This window comes from Natator depressus, chromosome 25 (genome assembly GCF_965152275.1).
Source record: "Natator depressus isolate rNatDep1 chromosome 25, rNatDep2.hap1, whole genome shotgun sequence".
Lineage (NCBI taxonomy): Eukaryota > Metazoa > Chordata > Testudines > Cheloniidae > Natator > Natator depressus.
In genome coordinates, this window is record NC_134258.1 from 6,600,618 (window position 1) to 6,625,642 (window position 25,025).

A 25,025-nucleotide genomic window follows, 5' to 3' on the forward strand; every position below is an offset into this window, starting at 1 on the left:
GCTCAGTGAGCAGTAAGACATTAGGTTATATGTGAAAATGAGCCGTAATGCTGAAAATATTATCATGCCATTAATTATAGAAAGTGATGGCACATTCCCACCTTAAATATTATGTTCAGTTCTGGTCACCTTATCTCAGAAAGTATAAATCAGAAATAGAAAATGACAAGGGTCTTGGAATGGTTTCCATCTGAGGAGAGATTGCTAGGAATACTTCATTTTTAGAGAAGACATTAATCATGTGAGACATGCTAGAAGTAACAATAATGAATGGTTTAGAGAAGGTAAATCAAGTCCACCTATTTACCCTGTGTCCCTGGTAATATGAGCACAAAGGAAACTAAATATAATTAACAGGCAACAAACTTTATGTATGTATGCACTTTAATTAAAGTTAAGAGGAAATAATTTTCTACATGAGATGTATTTAACATGAGGAACTCATTGCCACAAGATGTTGAGGCCAAGAGCTTAGCAGAATTTCAACAAAAGGATTAGACATTTGTGTGAAATTAAACTATCCGCAGGTATACTAGCTAGGATAAAAACGTATTAAGGACATCAACTCCCTGCTTTGGACCATAAGCCAACCCACCACTGCCTGGGTTACTAAGAAAGTTGTCCCAGCAAAGGCTGCATTTTTGCTGCCAAAACCACGACCCATAGCTCGAGCTTGGCCAAATTTTTCTGGCATAAAATGCAGATTCGGCAACATGAAAGCATTTTGTGAATTCGTGTCAGTTTCGCCAAGTTGTTTCGGTTAAAAAACTCTGCAAAAGTCAAAACATTTCATTAAATACGTTAATTCCCCAAATCAAAAGGTTTTGAGTCAGAACTGTCAGCAAACTGGAAAATCGGTTAGGTGCCCAGTTCACCATGGGTGCCCGCCAGTTTCATTCCATTGGTGACAGCAGGGTACAGGGGTGGGCTCCGATGTGCTTCCAATTATTTTGTCTAAAAACACTCACATCCTGTCTCCACTACAGCTTCTTCCAGTGGTGGGACTGGTGGAGCTACACTGGTACATTAAGCCACGCATTTTTGCATGGGGCTGGATCACTTGATGATTCCCTGTTCTGTTCATTCCCCCGGGGCACCTGGCACTGGCCTCTCTCAGAAGACAGGAAACTGGGCTACTCGGTCCTTTGGTCTGACCCAGTATGTCCGTTCTTATGTTCTTATGTTTGCAATATAGCCAATTCCCACACACAGGGTATAAGGAAGACATTTTTAACCCCTGTATGGGATTTCAGGTAGATACAGTCCTTATCTCTAATACAGTGACTAAATCGTGATTCTGCAGGACCCTCTTCCCAGCCTGGTGTTCTGTGTGAATGGGAAACCACCAGAAATCCTGATAAGTGATTTGTAGTCTCAGGGCAAGTCTACACTATTCTGACAGGAGCGCGTTCTCCCATGGGCATAATGACTCCACCTCCGTGAGAGGCGGAAGCTATGTTGGTGGAAGAGCATCTCCCCCCGACATTGCGAGATGTGGACAGCGCTTAAGTCAATGTAACTTACATCGCTCAGGGGGGTGTCTTTTTCTCACCCTGAGTGACGTAATTTACATAGATTTAAGTGGTAGTGTGGACCAGCCATAAGACTTGATAAATCCAGGCTGCTTTTATCTGCCAGCTAGCTTAACTAATGATTTAACTATTAAGCAATGAGAAATCTCAGGACTGAACTCATGCATGAAGTTCATATCTGAATGTTATCATCCGTATGGATTCCCCAACTTACCCCCACCCCTCAAAAAAACCACCCACCAACACCCCACCACCACAATCACCACTCACTCACAGATCAGAAACTGCATTACAGTCCCTCTGGTTTCAGCGAACTGCTGGATGCGACTCTTTGGGGAGCCTTCACCAACACTACTTGCTCAGCATTAAGTGCCACAAACCCAGCACTGAGTTGGTTTCAGATTTTAATACCCTTTGCCATGGACATGGTCAACAGGAGAAGACCCGTGATGGGTCTGCCACAGACTGAATTTTTTGGAAAATTTCAGCCAAGATTCTTCAGCCATTTCCAAGAATGAGGCTAGTGAAAAAGCACTTTGGGCTGCCTGTGTTAAAAATGTTGGCCAACCTCTTCTTTGAGAAGCTCGAGTGCCCCCCAGCTTTGCAGCAGGGACTTGACACTTGGCTGGGGGGTGGCTTCTGTGGCAGGGATGTGCCCTTTGCCACCTTATGAAAATGCACCCAACTTTGGCCATTTGCTAAGCCTCTGAAAAAAAAATCAGAGACCACACGTGCAGCAGAGATTTGCTGAGCTGAGCTTTTAGCTGCAAAAGAGTTCATCTGCACTGAGCATGCACCAAGCCCCGCCAAATTTTCCTGCTATTGCAGCTGTGGCTTGTCGTGGTCTGTTCAGGTCTGGGGCCAGACAGTGGAACTGAAAGCAAGGAGACAGTGTCTCCTGTGCTCCCGTTGCCCTCGCTGCTGGGCTCAGGCAATATGGAGGAGGAGGATGCCTAATCTGAGTGCAGAGGGGACAAGAGCCAGACCTGGGGGGTGGGGAACAGATTGGGACAAGAAATCCTTGGGGTGGGAAACTGAGACTTGGAGTTGGGGTGTGGGAGACCGGGACTGACTAGGCATGGAGACTGGGACTGGGAGCTGAAAGTGGTCGGGGCGGAGGGTTGGGAGCTAGCAGATCAGGGGCTAGTGGGGTAGCCTATGGAAAAATAGTAAGTGATCAGGCAATTCAGCCCTGTTTCATAATGTATATGCACAAGGGAACTGAATTAAGGTTGCACAAGGCCACCATAATTCTGGCATTTCCTAACTTTTGAGTGCTTGACTTTGCAACCTAATACTATTCTTTTAATCCAGAGGCTTTTTTGTATACTACGAACTCTATTGCTGTCCATCGTATCTGATACACTACTTAGTTCAGAGACTACACTGTACCTGAAAACCTAAGGCCAGACCACTTCCACCAAAGCAGTTAATCAGATGAAAAAGAGGACGATTTATGAATGCACATTTCACAGTGAGAATATTCAATACCTTTGATCAGAGCTCTGCTACAGAAACAAGTAAATGAGCCAGATGAGATGTCCAGATCCTTCGCAACTCGGGCTGTGCACATACACACACTTAGTTGGCATGAATAGGACAAGAGGAACTTTAAGCTGGCTGTAAGTAGGCAGTAAATCTTACTGTCACAGTTGTCAGGTTTCAGAGTAGCAGTTGTGTACTTCTCTTTCTGGCAATGACCCCAGAATCAAAGGAACAGACACCCAGCAGACCCAGGCCTAGTTAATAACAGGCGTGTTTATTAAGGCGTGGAATTCAGAGAGGGGGGGACGCTTTGCCTTGCCCAGAGCTGCCCAGAAGCGACTGTCTGCATTCTCACAGAGCTAAAGGGCGCACACAGGCTCTGACCAGCTTGGTGAGCAGGAGCCCTTGGCTAATATTCAGAGTGGGGTCTCTGCCATACCACTGATCATATTCTAACCTGTTCGAAATGCCGCTGCCCTGTCACAGTCTACTCTGTTGGTAACCGTGGGGCAATGTCGGGTGTGGCATGCTGCAAAGAGCGGAGCTTGGCCTAGGCCAGGGGTTGGTTGTGGTGGCAGCAGTGGTGAGCTGGAGCCAATTCGCACTGGTTCGCTAGAACCGGTTGTTAAATTTAGAAGCCCTTTTAGAACCGGTTGTTCCGCGAGGGACAACCAGTTCTAAAAGGGCTTCTAAATTTAACCGGCCAAAAGTGGCGCCTTAGGCGCCGACTCCATGGGTGCTCCAGGGCTGGAGCACCCAAGGGGAAAATTTGGTGGGTGCAGAGCACCCACTGGCAGCTCCCTGCCCCACCCCCGGCCCCAGCTCGCCTCACCTCCGTTCCGCCTCCTCCCATGAACGTGCCACCCCGCTCTGCTTCTCCGCCCCCCCAGGCTTCCCGCAAATCAGCTGTTCGCGTGGGAAGCCAGGGCGGGCTGAGAAGCAGGCGGCAGCTTCCCGCTCAGGCCCAGGGAGGCGGAGGTGAGCTGGGGCTGGGGGGCGCGAGGAGGGCCGCCCGCGCCACAGCAGGTAACCTGGAGGGGGGCGCAGGGGAAACGCTCCCCACCCCAGCTCACCTCCGCCACCCTGGGCCTGAGCAGGAAGCCGCCGCCTGCTTCTCAGCCCTCCCCGGCTTCCCGCTGAACAGCTGATTCATGGGGAGCTGGCGGGGCACGGAGAAGCAGAGCGGGGTGGCGCATTCAGGGGCGGAGGCGGAGCGGAGGTGAGGTGAGCTGGGGCCGGGCGTGGGGTGGGGAGCTGCTGGTGGGTGCTCTGCACCCACCAAATTTTCCCCATAGGCGCTCCAGCCCCGGAGCACCCACGGAGTCAGCACCTAAGGCCACACTTTTGATGTGATCGGTGGGAGGAGCGGCTGGGGGGACCTGCCGGATGCTTCCTGGGACCTGCTCACCTCGCCCCCCAGCAGGTCCCTCTGGCTCTTATGGGTGGGGTGGGGTGGGCACCCACTATGGTGGCCCACGAGACCCTCCTGCCCAGTTCTGGGGGCAGTCAGGGGACAGGGGAGGGGGGTGGATGGGGCAGGAGTCCCGGGGGGCAGGGGTGGGCAACAACCCCCTTGTGGGGTGAGGAGGGAACCGGTTGTTAAGATTTTGGCAGCTCATCACTGGCCGTACATGCCAGCGTGGTCAATGGCTGGATGAATAGGTTCTCCAACATATAGACATTCCCTGCGGAACCAGCACAGAGCTACCTCAGTGCCTGCCATCCCACAAGACACCACCGGTGGATTGCATAGCTCCAAGCCACCGAGCAGGTCAGATGGTTGTGTTCCCCTAATTGCATGTCCGGACACATTTCTCCTTACTGTCCCAGGGTCTTAATGATCATGGACAAGTTGTTGGAGGAGGGTGGTGCCTTCGGCCCAATTCATTATTGCCCCGCATCTTGCATGGTCATTTCCACCACTATGCAGGGAATGTGTGTTTTGTGTAGATTTTGTGTGTGCGTTTGTGAAGTATTTCAGTTGAAGGAAGCCAGTCTCTATCCTTGTCAATTCAGCCCCTTTCACCAACACTACAGTTAATTTCCAAATGTAATGAGAAAAACCTGGAACCCGGCTGCCCCTGCACTTATAAATTCCATCGCTAATTAGGGCTTGATCCATTGGTCTTGAATCAGAGTTGCTGATTCTCAGTACTTCTGAGGTTCAAGCACTTGATGAGTCACCATTAGATTAAATATTAACCACCCAATAAGTGAATCAGAAATGTGCACCCCAGGGGCTAGACCCCAAGCAAGGAATAAAGAGTGTTGCAATCTGACTGCATGTTCATACAGGCCCGTGCTGGAACCGCTTTAAAATGTTAGTGAATAGTTCAAGAGGGACTCACAGTTGAAGCTTCTGTTTGTACAGATTAATGGGTTTGTGGCTTGACAGTCAACACAGCGGAGTTTCGTTCACCCCTCCCGTAAAAAAGCCACAATTGTCACTTCCTCAAAGCAGTGATAAATCTTGTCTCCGTTAATGGAAGTGAATTCCATACAGCAATGGCACTGAGTTTTATTAATATATCCTGTGAATCAAAGAAAATACATCGTAAAGCATAGTGCCTCTCATCTTTACAAAAAAATCAAGTGCTGGGTACAATTTATAATCAGACCCTTTGATTCTGTCTTAGAGCTGGGAAACGAACTGATCTCACTAATCCTGCTGGCCAGAGAAGAAAATTTACAAGGAGTTTAAATAGTTATTCACATAGCTTATTCATTAATGCACTGTACTGGGTTATTGGTTCGCTGGCTTACCCAAGATATTGGAGAAAAACATTGTTTTAACTTGACCCGAAACAGATATTGGTTGCATTTTTCAGCAAAAATATTTAGTTTGAGCGTAACTTAAAAAAAAACAACAACCTAAAATAGAAGTCAAATTTGAACAAAGCGTTGTTTTGATATTTTTCAGTTCAAAACATTTCATTTTGAAAATGTTGAAATGAAATGTTTTGATTTTTTCAGATTCCCACTCCCCCCGTGAAAAATATGGCAAATTCAAGAGTTTGTCTTTAAAAAAATAAAATAAAATTGAAGTAAAATTCAAAACAAAAAGCTGTTTCTATTTGAAAAAAAATCAAAACATTTTGTTTCAAAAATGCCAAATCAAAATGTTTTTATTTTGTTTTTGGACTGAAACAAGTCAATGAATTCAATACAAATTCACCAAGTATTTTGACTGAGCCAAATCTGTATTTTCCAGCAAAAGAAAGTTGCCACTGAAATTTTTCACCCAGCTCTATTAATGAATAAGCTTCCCACCAATGGACATGTATTCAAATCTCATCTGAAGTTATGTAGTTTGAGCCTTGTCCCCATCACAGAATCATTTGGCAGTCTGTGCTTTAGAGATACATAAGATTAGAATGAGAAGGGGCTATTTTATAATAGGACAAAGGTACATTTATCAGAATTGCCCGGGGGTCTTGGACTAGAATCAGTGGTTTAGATAATGGCATAGAGAGGACACTTATAAAGTTTGCGGACGATACCAAGCTGGGACAGGTTGCAAGTGTTTTGGAAGACAGGATTAAAATTCAAAATGATCTGGAGAAATGGTCGAAAGTAAATAGGATGAAATTCAAGAAGGACAAATGCACTTAGAAAGGAACAATCCATTGCACACATACAAAATGGGCGATGACTGCCTAGGAAGGATTACTGCGGAAAGGGATCTCGGGGTGACAGTGGATCACAAGCTACTGTGATAAGCTCAGGACAGACAGCTGCAAGGAGGGGATAGAAAACAGTCCCAGAAGGTTAAAAGGCCCTCCTCCCTGTCAACTGAGGAGGGGTGACTACAGGTCAATCAGGTTCACCTGAGAAGAGGGTTATCAGAGATCAATTAGGATCAGCTGGGAGGGAATTACCTGAGCTCAATTAGGACCAGCTGATTCCAACTAAGGGCTGCCTGAGACATTTTTAAACCCTCCCCTGTTGAGAGAGAGGGGGAGAGAAGGAGTCAAGCTGCCAGTAGGTTAGGAGCAGCAAGACAGCGAGCCTCACCAGGAGGGGAGGCTGCATTCCCTCCCATAAGGGAGAAAAACAAGCCCAAAAGACTGGCAGAGAGAAGGAACGGACTGTCCCTCTGCAACCAAGAGGGACTGTTTTACACAAGCCCGTCTTGCCAAGGCTAAAAACAGCAGAGGCTGGTGAGACCGAGAAGGTGCCTTGCCACACTACATATGAGTGAACAGTGTAATGCTGTTGCAAAAAAAGCAAATATCATTCTGGGAGGTATTAGCAGGAGTGGTGTAAGCTAGACACGAGCAGTAATTCTTCTGCTCTATCCACGCTGATTAGGCTTCAGCTGGAGTATTGTGTCCAGTTCTGGGCGCCACATTTCAGGAAAGATGTGGACAAACTGGAGAAAGTCCAGAGGAGAGCAACAGAAATGATGAAAGGTCTAGAAAACATGACCTATGAGGAAATATTGAAAAAATTGAGTTTGTTTCTTCTGGAGAAGAGAAGACTGAGGGAGAACGTGAGAATAGTTTTCAGGTACATAAAAGGTTGTTACAAAGAGGAGGGAGAAAAACTGTTCTCCTTAACCTCTGAGGTTAGGACAAAAAGCAATGGGCTTAAATTGCAGCAAGGGCAGTTTAGGTTGGACACGAGGAAAAACTTCTTAACTGTCAGGGTGGTTAAGCACTGGAATAAATTGCCTAGGGAGGTTGTGGAATCTCCATCATTAGAGATTTTTAAGAGCAGGTTGGACAAACACCTGTCAGGGATGGTCTAGATAATACTTAGTCCTGCCCCTGAGTTAGTTCCCTTCCAGTTCTACGATTCTATGATTCTAGAATAGCAGTGGGAGCCAGAGGTCAGAGAGGTAGTGTGTTCAACGAGCTTTTTGTATGGGCAATTTCCTAAGCTCCTGCCAGCCCTAGATTGGGCTCAAGCAAATGCATGAAATTTTCATGCATTAAATTCACTCACACCATGATTTTAGAAGTGAATAATAAATTCTAATTCCCAATGTATCATTAATTAACTATGTTCATTACATTTCATAGATCTTAGAAAAATGCTTTGGATGAACTATTTGGTCCCCCCATCCTTTCCTCAATACCATGTTGGAGTGATATAGCCAGTGCTCCCCCATCACCATTCCACGATAGGCACCAGTTGCCAGTGCAGTAACGTGGGGTTTGCAACTTTTATAAGGTTGTGACTAGGGTTGTGCTGGACCTGGAATTTCCATTTGGTGGAAAATTCCACTATTTTGAAGTTTGTTTTCATTCTGAATTGGAACAAAAATGTCAAATTTCAAAATATCCAGGGAAACAAAGTTTTTGGAAAAAACCGTCGTTACAGGTTAATTAAAATGTTCTGTTTAGATAAACCTGAAACATGGTGCTGTGATTTCAACGTCTAAACATTCGGTTATCATTTATAATAGAAAAGAAATGTCAGAGCAAAGAAGTCATTTTCAACTGAAAAATCAAAACGTTCTACTCCAAAAAAGTGGAAATGCAACGTTTCAATCTCATTAATACACTTTGTTTTGATTTTTTTCCAAAACAAAATTCCGTCCAAAGCACATGCTCCTGCAGAAAGCTTTGATTTAGAAGAAATGGCATTTTCTGATGGAAAAACACTTTGTCAATAAATTTGCGACCAGTTTTATGCATAATCTCATATACTTTTGTTCACAGTTAAGTCCTCCTCAATTGCTTCTCTGAAAATTTTGCCTGTGTTTACATGCTGTCAAAGTCAGATTCAGGACTCACATAATTTGTCAGACCACTCTGTTTATTAGCAAAGCGCTTTGCTAATGCACCCAGATGTGAGCCCCTCTCTGAGGCTCAAGATAACTTATTTATATAGCTAAGCCAAAGCCAATTTAATATAAGAGACAAAAGAAAGCAGAAACTGACAAATATACATACATATCTTATTTGCATACTAACGTTTACCAATCTCCTAGCTCAGTAGGAGCTCTAAGTTAATTAGTTTGAGGACCCATTGTCTCACACTCCTTAATGTTTCTCTTCCTGACAACTATATTTCAACAAACCCTTCAAGTAGCATTTCTTTAATGAATTATAATTTCAATATAATTCATTCTACTTTCACAATGCCCCTTCAGTGGAGGCACCATGGGAATCACTAGAATAGTTTTTGGGGCTTCTGAGGAAAAACACATGCCATTGATTAAGCAAATTAACATAACCAGAAACCAAGAGACAGGGAATGAGTCTATGACAAATGCCAGTGACTCCTTTGGAGATCAAGGTCTACAGTTTGAGAACCAGTGCAGTAAAACACACAGAGACAATTGCTTTCACCATCCCCTCTAAGGCAGAAGAACTGAAAACGCAGTGTTATATCAAACAGTAGACAGATGTTACATCTAATGATGGGAGGATGGCCCTTACAGCATGAATTGGTGAAAACTAGACTAGCATTTGAAGGAGGATCAAGGAGAATATTCTCTAGTCTGTAGCTTATGGGGTTGCCTGCTTGCTTGCCTATATATCTTTTCTTATAGGTTTCTTATTTTCTTATGGTTTTGATGGTTTGTTTTATTATAATAGGTTTATAAGTTTAAATTAAAGTAATTTGGCTGTAACGCAAGAGACCTACAGGTGACATCCTGTATGTTGAGCCAAGGCAAAGTTAGCATATATATGTCTGGGATCTTTCACCTAGATAGACAGTGATGAGTTAAAGCATAAGATCCATATATGGCTGCAATCTTTAACATAGATAGATAAAGGATGTGTTGAAGCAGGTTGGCATAGAGGGCTTTCCTAAGTTCATACCCTCTGTAAACAGGTACACTGCAAGGAAAGAACTGAAATAACCAGAAGGACAAAAATAACAAATGTGAGAATCATTGAATATCATTAATATGCATGTATATGTCATCAATATGTACAATACCAGCCTATGGAGGAAGTGTCACATTTTGGTGGGCGAGGAAACTAAGTTTGGACATAGAAGGGGGGCTCAAGCACCCATGACCTATAAGAGGGGTGACCCACCATGCCAAGCAAGTTGTTTATCTGAGCTTCAAAAGGTTGTTTTCAAAGTTTTCTAAGCTCCAAGCTTCTTCGTTCTTAGTTCTTTGTTTTACTAGTCTATTAGTTTGTGAGTTCTTCATTTTAAGGTTTAAGCCAGTTAGTTCAGTAAAACTCTAAGTTAGCTCCAATAGCTCTTAGCCAGGGCCAGCTCTAGGCACCAGAAAACCAAGTATGTGCTTCAGATGGCACATTTTCAGGGACGGCATTCGGGCCACCCTTTTTTTTTTTGCATGGGGTGGCAAAAGGACTGAGACACTCAGGCTGGGGGCTGCCCCGCAGGGCCCAAGGAGCCACCTGCAGGTGCTGGAGGGCAGCCGCCCCCCAGCGCCTCAGCCGGGGCTGGGCGAAGCAGCCCGAGCCGCCCAGGGGCTGCGGCAAGGCAGCCGGGAACAGCAGCAGGGCCATACAGGGGACCGGTGTCCGGGGCGCTGCCGTGCGGGGCCTGCGTCCCGCTCTCTGGGGCTCTGTTCCCTCTGGGGCTGCCCTGCCCCAGCTCCTCAGCCCCCTGCCGGGGCGGTCCCCCTGGCTCTGCCCTCCCGGGTCCCGGCCGGTCCTGGAGGCGGGAACCCCAGCTGGAGGGATCCTGGGCTGAGGTGCGGCCTGGGAGCCCCGCTGCTTACCCCGACCCTGCCAGCGCCGGACTGGCTGGAGGCGAGGGGGGAGCGGGTGGAGTCAACCCAGCTCTGGGGCGGGGGGGGGGGGGAAGCCCAGGGCTGGGGCGGCCCGGGGGTGTGGGGGGGAGCCCAGGGCTGGGGTGTGGGGCCACCAAACATTGTTTAGCTTGAAGTGGCAAAAACCTAGAGCCAGCCCTGCTCTTAGCTCGAGCTTCTTCTAAGCGCTGCACTTCCTACACAAGAATTGAGGAACCTGGACCTGAACTCTTTTGGCATGCCAGAGGTGAGGCTGGTCCTTTGTCTCACCAGGTCATCAAGGAAGGGTGTGAGTATACTAATCAAAAGCTTTATAGTGCATAATATCACATGTATCTCTAGAATAATATTACTGCATTGTGACAAGTTTCAGAGTAAGAAGATTATCCAGAAGTCACCTACTACAGGACAGGCCCAACAAAGAAAATGACAGAACGCCACTAGCCATCACCTTCAGCCCCCAACGCATCATCAAATACTCACCAGCAACCATACACCACACAACAGAACCACTAACCCAGGAACCTATCCTTGCAACAAAGCCCGTTGCCAACTGTGCCCACATATCTATTCAGGGGACACCATTATAGGGCCTAATCACATCCGCCACACTATCAGAGGCTCCTTCACCTGCACATCTACCAATGTGATATATGCCATCATGTGCCAGCAATGCCCCTCTGCCATGTACATTGGCCAAACTGGACAGTCTCTACGTAAAAGAATAAATGGACACAAATCAGACATCAAGAATTATTATATTCAAAAACCAGTTGGAGAACACTTCAATCTCTCTGGTCACTTGATTGCAGACCTAAAAGTGGCAATTCTTCAACAAAAAAACTTCAAAACCAGACTCCAACGAGAGACTGCTGAATTGGAATTAATTTGCAAACTGGATACAATTCACTCAGGCTTGAATAGAGACTGGGAGTGGATGGGTCATTATACAAAGTAAAACTATTTCCCCATGTTTATTCCCCCCCTCCACCCTCCACTGTTCCTCAGACGTTCTTGTTAACTGCTGGAAATGGCCCACCTTGATTATCACTATAAAAGGTTCCCCCCCCCCCTCCCCCCCGCTGGTAACAGCTCACCTTACCTGATCACTCTCGTTACAGTGATCTCGTTACACCCATTGTTTCATGTTCTCTATGTATATAAATCTCCCCACTGTATTTTCCACTGAATGCATCCGATGAAGTGAGCTGTAGCTCACAAAAGCTTATGCTCAAATAAATTTGTTAGTCTCCAAGGTGCCACAAGTACTCCTTTTCTTATTTCTACAACATAATTCAGAAATGCAGTTATACTGGATCCCTGCATGTCTCAGGGTCTGAAGACACTTGACCTTTACTTAAATGCCTCACAAAACAGCTTAGGAATACAGTATAACCTCATACCTCCGGTGTCTATTGTTGCTTAATCGCAATGAGCTATAATGTCTCTCATTGTCAACTCTGGTTTGTTTTTATCATCCACTGGTCTTTCCACCCCACCTGGCTCCCTTCACCATTCACTGGTTAACCATTTGATAGCTGAATAGTTGGGAGTCATTGATTTCAAATCCAAGATCAGGGCTTGGATTTTATCCTTTCCAGAATTCAGAAGTATTTAGATCTGGGGTTTGGTTTCATCCCATTATCAAGACAGGGACCATTTGCAAAATTGGGAGCCAGTTTCAGGTTCTGACTCACCCTCCTGCCGGAAGTTTAGGGGAATTCATACTTTCAGTTTTAGAGCAAGCCAAAGGATTTCAAGGGTGTTCCCACTGCTAGCTAACATCCTTTAAATATAACACAAAAGTACATTGTACAAAGAGTACATGGTACGTGACTTGCCTTCACCTCAAATGCCAGTTGCAATAGAATGCACCAGCAAAAGGGTTAATTTAATCTGTGGAACTGTGTCTCTGCAGAATTCTGGCCTATTTCCCCCACTCATTTCCAATACATGCCCTTTGGACTCTTAGTTACAGGATTTATTTCTGTTGTTTGCAAACTGAGAGGAAGGGGGGAAAAGAGAGAGAGAGAGAGAACGACCAAACTGGCACTTAGCTGAACAATGCAGCGTTCCTCCTTTTAGTAATGCAGCTATGTAAGTATATTCATACTCACTGTATTGTGTAAAATTCAACCTTTCGAAATGCCCTTTTGCAGAGAATAGACACACATAGTTTACGAGTATCTGCCTTTGACCAGCAATGACTCAAACTGGATTCAGCAAATTGATACCCTTTATAAAGTGTTTGTGTCTCTGCAAAGTTTACAGCTAGGTTTCCCAGCGAAGGCACAGAGGATATATTACATGGGAAAACCTGAGTGTGAATCAGTGGCCTTTGAGGAAGGTACACAGCACACATTCTTCATGTCCCCGCCTTTGCCTCAAGTGGCCCCTTTACTAACGTGTTCCTGATCAGTGGAAAAGCAAGGAAAACAGGCTGTGGAACTAGAGACTAAAATGATACGCCCTCTTTCCTCTGCACGCAGAATGCTAGGACTGGCTGAATAGTTTAGAAGAATATTTTTAAGACTAAAAATGCAGAATTTGGTTCTCTAGCATTAGTGGGGCCATGTTATGAATGATTCACGAGCACGGTGAAAATGTTTGTGGATCCCGAGTTTCACACAAACCTTGGCTTCTTCTGTGTTGTGTGCAGGGCTGAGCCTAGTGTCACTGTCCAGCAAATGAGGGGTGTTGAGAGCAACAGCTTCCCTTTGAAGATACGGGCAGGGGGAGGGCTAGCTCAGTGGGTTGAGCATTGGCCTGCTAAACCCAGGGATGTGAGTTCAATCCTTGAGAGAAGAGAAGATTCTAGAAGAATGTGGCACTGACTGGCACTTACAAGGACTTTGGGTGGTGGGAGAAGATTCTGGAAGGGTGGGGCAGCTCAGTGAGGGGAAACAAACTGGCAGCGAGTCAGGGCTGTCACAGGGAACAGGGTGGCAGAGAAGCTTCTAGACTGTTGGGCATTTCCATTGACTTCAGTAGGGTTTGGATCAGGACCTTGGCGAAGGAAGACAAGCTGTTCGTTAGGGGTATTATAGAGCCCTGGAGAAGCTAATGGGGGAGAAGGAGAATGGTCTGGAAGGGCAGGGCTGTTAATAAGCAGAGTGGGGAACACATTAGCCTCTTCTACCACTACTGAGGGAGACAACAGTGTAACCCACACACCTCCTGGGTGTGGTGCTCTGTCCCATCTAGTGGCACCAAGACCACTTAGAGAGAGATTAATGAGTCTGCTCTACAGCCTTAGCTAAGGGCCATGTGGCTTTTAGCTCATGCCGTAGAGGCTCATGCATTTCCCAGAGGTCCCAGGTTCGATCCTGCCCACGTGCCGACTGGGGGTCTGTCGGCCTTACAAGAGCAGGGCCCCGGAAGCAGGCATCCTGCTCACTGAGTGGGGCTCATGTGTGTCCCCACTCAAATTTTCCCCTCAGTTTTACGGCACAGTTTGGGACTACTCTGGTCTCACTGGAAATGACAATTTTTGTTCAGGACTTTTGTGCTAAATCAGTGATATTTGCTACAAGAGCTGCCACCTCACTGGGGGGGGGGGAACTGGATCAGGAGACCCTGCTGAGTTTCTAATACCTATTCTGCCAAGCCAGAGCAGAGAGACGGGCAATGTCATGGTTTCAGTATTGCCAGCCTCAGATGTCCAAAAACCGTGAGTCGGGCTCACCAAAAACCATGAGCTTGGCTTTAAAATCATGAGATTCTGTAAAAATGACAGATTTTCGCGTTCTTTTTATTTGCCTTCCGCTTTTTGAGGCTTTAAAGTGCCCTGGGGTCACATTTTGACATTTTCTCCACAGCCATGAGGGCGAGAAACTTACTTTTTCTTTAAGAATGACAGCTGACATCGTCACTGGACTCCAGGAGCTGGGGCTTTAAGGGAAACTATAATTACCACGAGACTCATGACAGAATCACAAGCGTTGGCCACACTGCAGATTGTGTGTTCATTCAGATAAAAGCTCACTGTCACGCTCTAAAAAATGCCGCTAGAGCTACTTTGAAGCATTTCCATGATGAACCCATAACACCGGGTGTGAACTGGGGGAAGGAGCCGCAAAATTCAGCACCTTATTTGTGGTGTCTGAGGAACTTTGGTCCCTTACTTAAGGCCACACAGTGAGGCAGTGAAATAGCTGGGAATGGCACAAAGGAGACCTGACTCCCTGTCTTTGCTCTACGGCTTGTCTGGATTATGGACTCTTAGTTACAGGATTTATTTCTGTTGTTTGCAAACTGAGAGGAAGGGGGGGAAAGAGAGAGAGAGAGAGAGAGAACAACCAAACTGGTACTTAGCTGAACAATGCAGCGTTCCTCCTTTTAGTAATGCAGCTATGTAAGTATATTCATACTCACCGTACTGTGTAAAATTCAACCTTTCGAAATGCCCTTTTGCAGAGAATAGACACACATAGTTTACGAGTATCTGCCTTTGACTGTCAATGACTCAAACTGGATTCAGCAAATTGATACCCTTTATAAAGTGTTTGTGTCTCTGCAAAGTTTACAGCTAGGTTTCCCACCAAAGGAACAGAGCAAAGGAACAGAGCAAAGGAACCTCTGTGTCAGGCAATTGCTTCCTCTGCAGGGCTTGGGAAAGAGCAGGGAGAAATAGGGCTGGGAAGCTAAGCCAGCAATTTAAGGGCCTGTTTTAGTAGCAGTTTAGGGTTGGGGATGCAGGAAAGTGTGGAAGGGTGTGTAGTGTGTGTGGCAAGCTGGAAACAAGATTCTGGAAGTGTGGCAGTGGATCGGTTACAGATTGGCAGTTAGTCGAGGATATCACAGAGATGGACGGGGTCAGGGAGGGCACTTTTTGGAAGAGCAGAGCAGTCAGCGTGGGGGAGATAAAGTAACAGTTAGTCAGGGCTGTCACAGGGAACAGGAGGGAAGAGAAAGTTTGGGAAGACTGGGGCAGTGAGGCAGATTGTCAGTTAGGGGTATCATAGCATCCCGAGGCAATTGGGAGAGAAAGTTCTAGAAGGGGAGGGCAGTTAATGAGGGGAGCTAGGCTGGCAATTAGAGATACCCTAGGGGTCAGGAAGAGCAGGACAAGTCATGAGGGAGAATCAGACTGCTTGGCAGCTAATCAGTGATTCTGTAGCAAACCGATATCTGAGTGGCATTAACTCTGTTTTATCTGATACCCTTTTTACAAGGGCCACGGGCTTCTAGCACTTCCCTGTGTGTATCTATGCTCACAATAAACACTCACCAGGACATTTCACTCAGGGACTGTAGGTTTCCCGGACATTTCCACTATCAATTTCTATGCTTAATAAGCAGTCAAGGGTCTGATTTGTCCAGAGGGGAAGCCCAGCAGTTTGTGAAGCTGCATGAGCTTTCAAATCAGTCTGTATCTGTAAAGGCTTCTGGCAACGTATTTTTCATACTGCACAGGCTTAGCACAGCACAGACACTTACATAATAGAAACTTTATTCCTATCTTTACTTCACTGCTTTGGAGCTACCTTAATTCCAGTAGGACAACACTTCTAAGTTCAAAATAACATACAACTAAGTGGATAGATAAAAGATTCTGAAATTCTTGACAAAGTCACTTATTATTTATAGCTTATTTCAGTCCTCAGACATTTTCTAGGGACACGGCTGCTGTAACACAACTCACTCAAGCCTGATTATGTTATGCCTACGAGCTGGTTGCTATTTGGATTGGTGACATTTGCAATGCTGATTATCTGTGATAATTCTGCACTTGATAACTCTCTGACACTGCTGCGACCTGCAACGATTCTGCTAGTATTATATAGACTCTCTGTTTCCCTTATCTACTTACCCCTGTATTGGTATTTTATTATCTAAATATGAAATTAGTTTTGCTTCAGACTTCTATAAAGTTTCCTTATTGTCTATGTCTTGACCTAGTATTGCATTGTGCTCCATTATCTAATTTAAGGGGTACAATTCTGCCATCAATATTTAGTCCTATTTGTCATTCTGAAATATTTTTCTCTCAACTTCTCTTTGCCTACACAGAGATCTGAGTCAGTGATCTGAGAAGTCTTGGCTTTGACAGTGACAAGCACTTTTGTTCCTCAAACCCCCCGCACTGCATTTTTGGAATATTTGACCAAATGTTGGGAAATTACTTGTTTCCTGTTCTCAGCCACATCTAGTGCATAAGAACATAAGAAAGGCCATACTGGGTCAGATCAAAGGCTCCATCAAGCCCAATATCCTGTCTTCTGACAGTGGCCAATGCCAGGTGCCCCCAGAGGGAATGAACAGAACAGGTAATTATCAAGTGATCCATCCCCTGTCACCCATTCCCAGCTTCCAGCAAACAGAGGCTAGGGACACCATCCCTGCCCATACTGGCTAATAGCCATTGATGGACTTATCCTCCATGAACTTATCTAGTTCTTTTTTGAACCCTGTTATAGTCTTGGCCTTTACAACATCCTCCAGCAAGGAGAACCACAGGTTGAGTGGGTGTTGTGTGAAAAAATACTTTCTTTTGTTTGTTTTAAATCTGCTGCCTATTAATTTCATTTGGTGACTCCTCGTTCTTATGTTATGAGAAGGAGTAAATAACACTTCCTTATTTACTTACTCCACACCAGTCATGATTTTATAGACCTCTATCATATCCCCCCTTAGTTGTCTCTTTTCCAAGCTGAAAAGCCCTCATTTATCTCTCTTCACATGGCAGCCGTTCCATACCCCTAATCATTCTTGTGGGCCTTCTCTGAACCTTTTCCAATTCCAGATATCCTTTTTGAGATGAGGTGACCACATCTGCACGCAGTATTCAAGATGTGAGCATACCATGGATTTATATAGAGGCAATATGATATTTTCTGTCTTATTATCTGTCCCTTTCCTAATGATTCCCAATATTCTGTTCGCTTTTTTGACAGACACCGCACATTGAGTGGATGTGTTCAGAGAACTATCCACGATGCCAAGATCTTTCTTGAGTGGTAACAGTTAATTTAGACCCCATAATTTTATATGTATAGTTGGGATTATGTTTTCCAATGTGCATTACTTTGCATTTATCAACACTGAATTTCATCTGCCATTTTGTTGCCCAGTCACCCAGTTTTGAGAGCTCCTTTAGTAGCTCTTTGCAGTCTGCCTAGGACTTAACTATCTTGAGTAGTTTTGTATCATCTGCAAATTTCGCCACCTCACTGATTACCCCTTTTTCCAGATCATTTATGAATATGTTGAATAGAACTGGTCCCAGTACAGACCCCTGGGGGGCACCACTATTTACCTCTCTCCATTCTGCAAACTGACCATTTATTCCTTCCCTTTGTTTCCTATCTTTTAACCAGTTACAAATCCATGAGAGGACCTTCCCTCTTATCCCATGACAGTTTACTTTGCTTAAGAGCTTTTGGTGAAGACCTTGTCCAAGGCTTTCTGAAAATCTAAGTATACTATATCCACTGCTTGTTGACCCCCTCAAAGAATTCTAGTAGATTGGTGAGGCATGATTTCCCTTTACAAAAACCATGTTGACTCTTCCTCAACAAATCATGTTCATCTGTGTGTCTAATAATTCTGTTCTTTACTATATATTCAACCAGTTTGCATGGTACTGAAGTCAGGCTTACCAGCCTATAATTGCCGGGATCACCTCTGGAGCCTTTTTTAAAAATTGGCGTCACATTAGCTGTCCTCCAGTCATCCGGTACAGAAGCTGATTTAAATGATAGGTTACATACCACAGTTAGCAGTTCTGCAATTTAACATTTGAGTTCCTTCAAAACTCTTGGGTGAATAACATCTTATCCTGGTGACCTGGGTGGTGGGTTTTGATTGAAATGCAACTATGTGGACTATTTATGCATTCTCTACTATGTCACTTAATGCTGAAATATGCATTGCATTAGTATTGCTGGCTCTGCAAATGGCTATAGCTCAGGTTATGTTCAATCAGCTTCTCACAGCAGTCTGTGCATTACAGTATATTTTGTATTCAACATACAAGCCTAACTTTTATTAATTTCCCCCAACACATTTTCATCAACTTGTTCATATTGTCCTTCATCAAAACCATCTCTTCTATGCACAACTTTATTCTCTGCAACACACTACTGCATTCACTTCATCTTCTGCTACAACGGTGAATTTATGTAAAGGAACAACATCTAGGCAACCTTTAATAAGCTGATAATATATTTTGCTAACTCTGAATGTTTGAATGGTGGGATGTGAGGGTTAGGATATGGAGACTGTGCTGTATGTTGCATGAAAAGTAACTTCAGATATATATGCAGTAAGGCCTTAGATTGATTTCTGACTGGTTTTTGGGTGTGAACACCTTCTACACTATTAGGAGTGGAAGACATTGCTATATATCAGGAGCAAAGGAATTGCCTCTAAAATTTGTAATATTACTAGAATTCCACATATGACTACCATGGCATGATGTTTTGGGCAGTTGTTGTATCCGCATTCCCCAAACATCACCCCCAGTGGGGCTGAGGCTATGGTGAGATTGATTTCATTGGGTTACATCCTAAGCAAGGCTACGAATCTGTCATGGATATTTTTAGTAAAAGTCAGGGACAGGCCGGGGGCAATAATGCAAAATTCATGGAAGCACCTTGACCAGTCTCTGACTTTTACTAAAAATACCCATGACAAAATGGGGGTGCTTGGGCAGCTGCAGGCAGACTGGGAGCTCCAGGGTCCCCCTCCGCTGGTGGCTCCAAGCTCCGGGGGCCCCCCTGCCACCCGCAGTGGCTGGGAGCTCCCGGGGTCCCCCCTGCTGCCCACAGCAGCCCTAAGCTCCAGGGGCTCCCTCTGCTGCCGGCGGAGGCAGAGGGCTTTGGGAATCCCCCCTGCCGCCAGGGGTGCCTGGGAGCTCCGGGGGTTCCCCCTGCCGCCCGTGGAGGTGGAAAGCTCTGGGCAATCCCCCTGCGGCCTGTGGAGGCGGAGAGCCCTGGGGGTCCCCCCCGTGCCGCCTGTGGAAGTGGAGAGGTCTGGGGGTCCCCATGGCAGCGGGGAGCAGCAGACGTCCCCCGTGCCGCCCGCGGTGGCAGGATGCTGCGGGGGTCTTCCTTGCCACCTCCCTGACTAAATTGCAGCCTTAATCATAAGGACTTCTCCCAAGGTTAAGAAATTGGCAGAGCAAGATCCTGATTCATGTTCACATGCAAACATGGTGGCAAAAAGGAATAGAGACTATAACTATTCCTATTCATGAGTCTTATAATAAGTAGCAACCGTAGGTCATTAGAGGACTGTCCTCACCGTAAATCCTACCAGTCCCACAGGTTTTGGTTCTTTGTCTTGTGTTCCACATAAGTGATAACTTCACAAAAAGAAAATTACTGCTGCTCCCACGGTGGCAGTCAAGCAGGGGACAGGCTGGGCTTTGAAGAGATTCTAACTGGATCTACCAGGTTTGGTACTTAAGGAAGACTTATTGACAGCCATGTAGATATTCTTAAGAGAAAGAAGGAAAACCCAAGATAAACCAGTTTATGACTTAGACATCTTTTGTATGTTTACGTGTAAAGAAACCCTGGCAGACTGATTAGCAAAACCAGCAGGGAGAGTTATGCAAGAGAAGGAAAATTGTATCCAGTTTGCAAATTAATTCCAATTCAGCAGTCTCTCGTTGGAGTCTGGATTTGAAGTCTTCACACAGAAACTTCATCTTGGGGGTGCAGAGTACAGATGTTTTAAGAGGAAAGAACACAACCACTCAATGTAGACGTAGCTTAGCCAACTAAGGACAAAATTAGGGGAAGGGTAGACTAGCATAACTGTGTACAATCATAGGAAAAATATAAACACCAAGGAAGGGACACATGGCTTAGGGGTACCATAATGGCGTATAACTAAGAGTAATGGGATGAAATTAATCAAGGGAAAATGCAGGCTGAATATCATGAACATTTCCACTATTGTTGTGGTAGTAAGCACCTAGGGTCCCGGCTGAGTCTGGGGGCCCTTTGTTCTAGGCACTGTACAAATACATAGTAAGAGAGTTCCCACTTACACTCTAAATACCCAAGACAGACAAACGACGGGACCAAAAACAAAGGCGCAAAGAGGTGGGAGTGTCTTGCCAAGGGCACGCAGTAAATCAGTGGCAGAACTGAGAACCCTGGTATAGTGATAGAACCCAGTATAATGCTCTAGCCACTGGACCCCACTGCCTCTCCTACGGTGAAATCTATTTGAAATGCTGGTGGTCCCATTGCTGAAGACATTCATACATCATCTTTTCTCTGAGGATCTCACATCACTTCATGAACTTTTAACCAATTCTCACATCCTTGTGAGGTAGGTAGCATATTTCTGCACTCATAGGAGAGGTGCATTTATGACTAGAGATGTTAAAATGATTTGCCCAAGGTTGCAAAGCAAGTTAATAGACAAATCAATAAGAGAACCCAGGAGCCCTGACTTCTAGCTCTGTGCTCTGCCCACTAGAGACTGATGTGAAGAGTAAAAACATGTTGTATTAAGTCTTCCAAGATTGCAGAGAGATAGTCTATGGGAGCAGCCTTGGCCTAATTTTGATAACCATTTGTGTTAGACTAGGATAAGTACCATTGACCAAAGTCTACCATAGATTGGTTGTGATGTATGAATTACCAGTAAAAATGTAATCTGTACTATTCAGATAAATCATTATTAGCAACAGCTGTATCATTTCCACAAAATGAATGGACAGGAGAAAACATTGACCTCCTGAGGTTTCTTCCAACCCTAATATTCTATGATTACCTAATAAGCCATTTATGGCCGTTGGTGCTTTAGTACTAAAATGGATTATAATGGCCAGAGCTCCAGGGTGGGTGGCGCAGAGACAGCAAAAGGGGCAGTTTGAGAGGGCCCTGAATCCTGTTTGAGAGGGCCCTGAATCCTGAGTGGTGTTGTGACCTTTTGCAACAGGTTGCAATATCGCTCATTGAAATTTGGCCTGGTGGCCCCTCTGTCACAATGGTAGGGTGGCTGGGCCAAACTTGAGTGCACTGCGACCCTATGTGCCATGTCACAATGCCTTGAACGTGGAGCCAGGCTGAACCCTTCAAGACAGGAGTTGAGTGCTGCCAGAAAATAATGGCATTGTATAAAGCTCTGTGGGAAAGACTTGAAGATTTTGGGGAAATGCTGAACATTGTATAAATAAATATCTCATATGTGTTAACAGTTTACAAAACTGACATTAATGTGTTGCTCATTAACATGTTTTTGTTTTGTTTTTTGACTTGTTTTAAATAAAGTATGAATTTATTTCCCAAAGCTTACAACTTCGAACTGTACTACTTTCTCTGCAGCTGTTCGAAAAGTTTTGAAAGTTTTAGGAACGTTTTGAAGACTGGGTTTGCACAGATAGTAGAGGGTGAGATTTAAAAAATCCACAATCTCTAAATTAGGAACTGGGATTTTTGTTAAATACTTTGACTGAAATATCTCAATCCACAAAAGGAAAAGGAGTACTTGTGGCACCTTAGAGACTAACCAATTTATCTGAGCATAAGCTTTCGTGAGCTACAGCTCACTTCATCGGATGCATTCAGTGGAAAATACAGTGAGGAGATTTATATACACAGAGAACATGAAAAAATGGGTGTTATCATGCACACCGTAAGGAGAGTGATCACTTAAGAAGAGTTATTACCAGCAGGAGAGCGGGGCGGGGGGGCGGGGGGGTTGGGAAGAAAACCTTTTGTAGTGATAATCAAGGCGGGCCATTTCCAGCAGTTAACAAGAACGTCTGAGGAACAGTGGGGGGTGGGGGGGGTGGGAAAATAAACATGGGGAAATAGTTTTACTTTGTATAATGACCCATCCACTCCCAGTCTCTATTCAAGCCTGAGTGAATTGTATCCAGTTTGCAAATTAATTCCAATTCAGCAGTCTCTCGTTGGAGTCTGTTTTTGAAGTCTTTTTGTTGTAATATTGTGACTTTTAGGTCTGTAATCAAGTGACCAGAGAGATTGAAGCGTTCTCCGACTGGTTTATGAATGTTATAATTCTTGACATCTGATTTGTGTCCATTTATTCTTTTACGTAGAGACTGTCCAGTTTGACCAATGTACATGGCAGAGGGGCATTGCTGGTACAGGATGGCATATATCACATTGGTAGATGTGCAGGTGAATGAGCCTCTGATAGTGTGGCTGATGTGGCTGATGTGATTAGGCCCTACAATAATGTCATGGCAAACCTGGTGGCTGAACTTTGTGACTTTGTCCTCACCAATAACTATTTCACATTTGGGGACAATGTATACCTTCAAATCAGCGGCACTGCTATGGGTACCCGCATGGCCCCACAGTATGCCAACATTTTTATGGCTGACTTAGAACAACGCTTCCTCAGCTCTCGTCCCCTAATTCCCCTACTCTACTTGCGCTATATTGATGACATCTTCATCATCTGGACCCATGGAAAAGAAGCCCTTGAGGAATTCCACCATGATTTCAACAATTTCCATCCCACCATCAACCTCAGCCTGGACCAGTCCACACAAGAGATCCACTTCCTGGACACTATGGTGCTAATAAGCGATGGTCACATAAACACCAACCTATACCGGAAACCTACTGACTGCTATTCCTACCTACATGCCTCCAGCTTTCACCCAGACCACACCACACGATCCATCGTCTACAGCAAAGCTCTACGATACAACCGCATTTGCTCCAACCCCTCAGACAGAGACAAACACCTACAAGATCTCTATCAAGCATTCTTACAACTACAATACCCACCTGCTGAAGTGAAGAAACATACTGACAGAGCCAGAAGAGTACCCAGAAGTCACCTACTACAGGACAGGCCCAACAAAGAAAATAACAGAACGCCACTAGCCATCACCTTCAGCCCCCAACTAAAACCTCTCCAACGCATCATCAAGGATCTACAACCTACCCTGAAGGACGACCCATCACTCTCACAGATCTTGGGAGACAGGCCAGTCCTTGCTTACAGACAGCCCCCCAACCTGAAGCAAATACTCACCAGCAACCACACACCACACAACAGAACCACTAACCCAGGAACCTATCCTTGCAACAAAGCCCGTTGCCAACTGTGTCCACATATCTATTCAGGGGACACCATCATAGGACCTAATCACATCAGCCACACTATCAGAGGCTTGTTCACCTGCACGTCTACCAATGTGATATATGCCATCATGTGCCAGCAATGCTCCTCTGCCATGTACATTGGTCAAACTGGACAGTCTCTACGTAAAAGAATAAATGGACACAAATCAGATGTCAAGAATAATAACATTCATAATCCAGTCGGAGAACACTTCAATCTCTCTGGTCACTTGATTACAGACCTAAAAGTTGCAATATTACAACAAAAAGACTTCAAAAACAGACTCCAACGAGAGACTGCTGAATTGGAATTAATTTGCAAACTGGATACAATTCACTCAGGCTTGAATAGAGACTGGGAGTGGATGGGTCATTACACAAAGTAAAACTATTTCTCCATGTTTATTTTCCCACCCCCCCACCCCCCACTGTTCCTCAGACGTTCTTGTTAACTGCTGGAAATGGCCCACCTTGATTATCACTACAAAAGGTTTTCCTCCCAACCCCCCCGGCCCCGCTCTCCTGCTGGTAATAGCTCATCTTAAGTGATCACTCTCCTTACAGTGTGCATGATAACACCCATTTTTTCATGTTCTGTGTGTATATAAATCTCCTCACTGTATTTTCCACTGAATGCATCCGATGAAGTGAGCTGTAGCTCACGAAAACTTATGCTCAAATAAATTGGTTAGTCTCTAAAGTGCCACAAGTACTCCTTTTCTTTTTGCGAATACAGACTAACATGGCTGCTACTCTGAAACCTATCTCAATCCAGATTTTCAGTTCATCAGTATTTTAAGTCAATGTTGCTAAAGAAAATTCCAAAATTACCACAAGCATTACCTAAAATAATACTAGATTATTGAAATTAATAGTGCTGCAGATTAATTTATTATGAATGCAGGCAGCTCTAATGAAAATTAAATTTTACATATTATAGAGCAGCTACCTTTCCATTGTAAGCCTCATTTTTACTATGCCCATGAACTCCCCTCTCCTCCAACACCAAAAATACGATTTCTGCCTCACATTTCTCATTTGTGGTATCCTTACCAATGAGAACATTTTCTTGGAAAGTTTCGAATTTTAGCAGACTTCTTTGGAAGATGTGAGAGTTTAAATAATGAGGCTTTTCGCTTAGTAACCTCATGATTATTTATGTATTTATTTATCTTGGAATCTTGGAAGGCCATATTTCAGAATCCGCTTGATGTATTAAACGAGAAAAAAATTTTTTCAATCGCTCTTCCATGA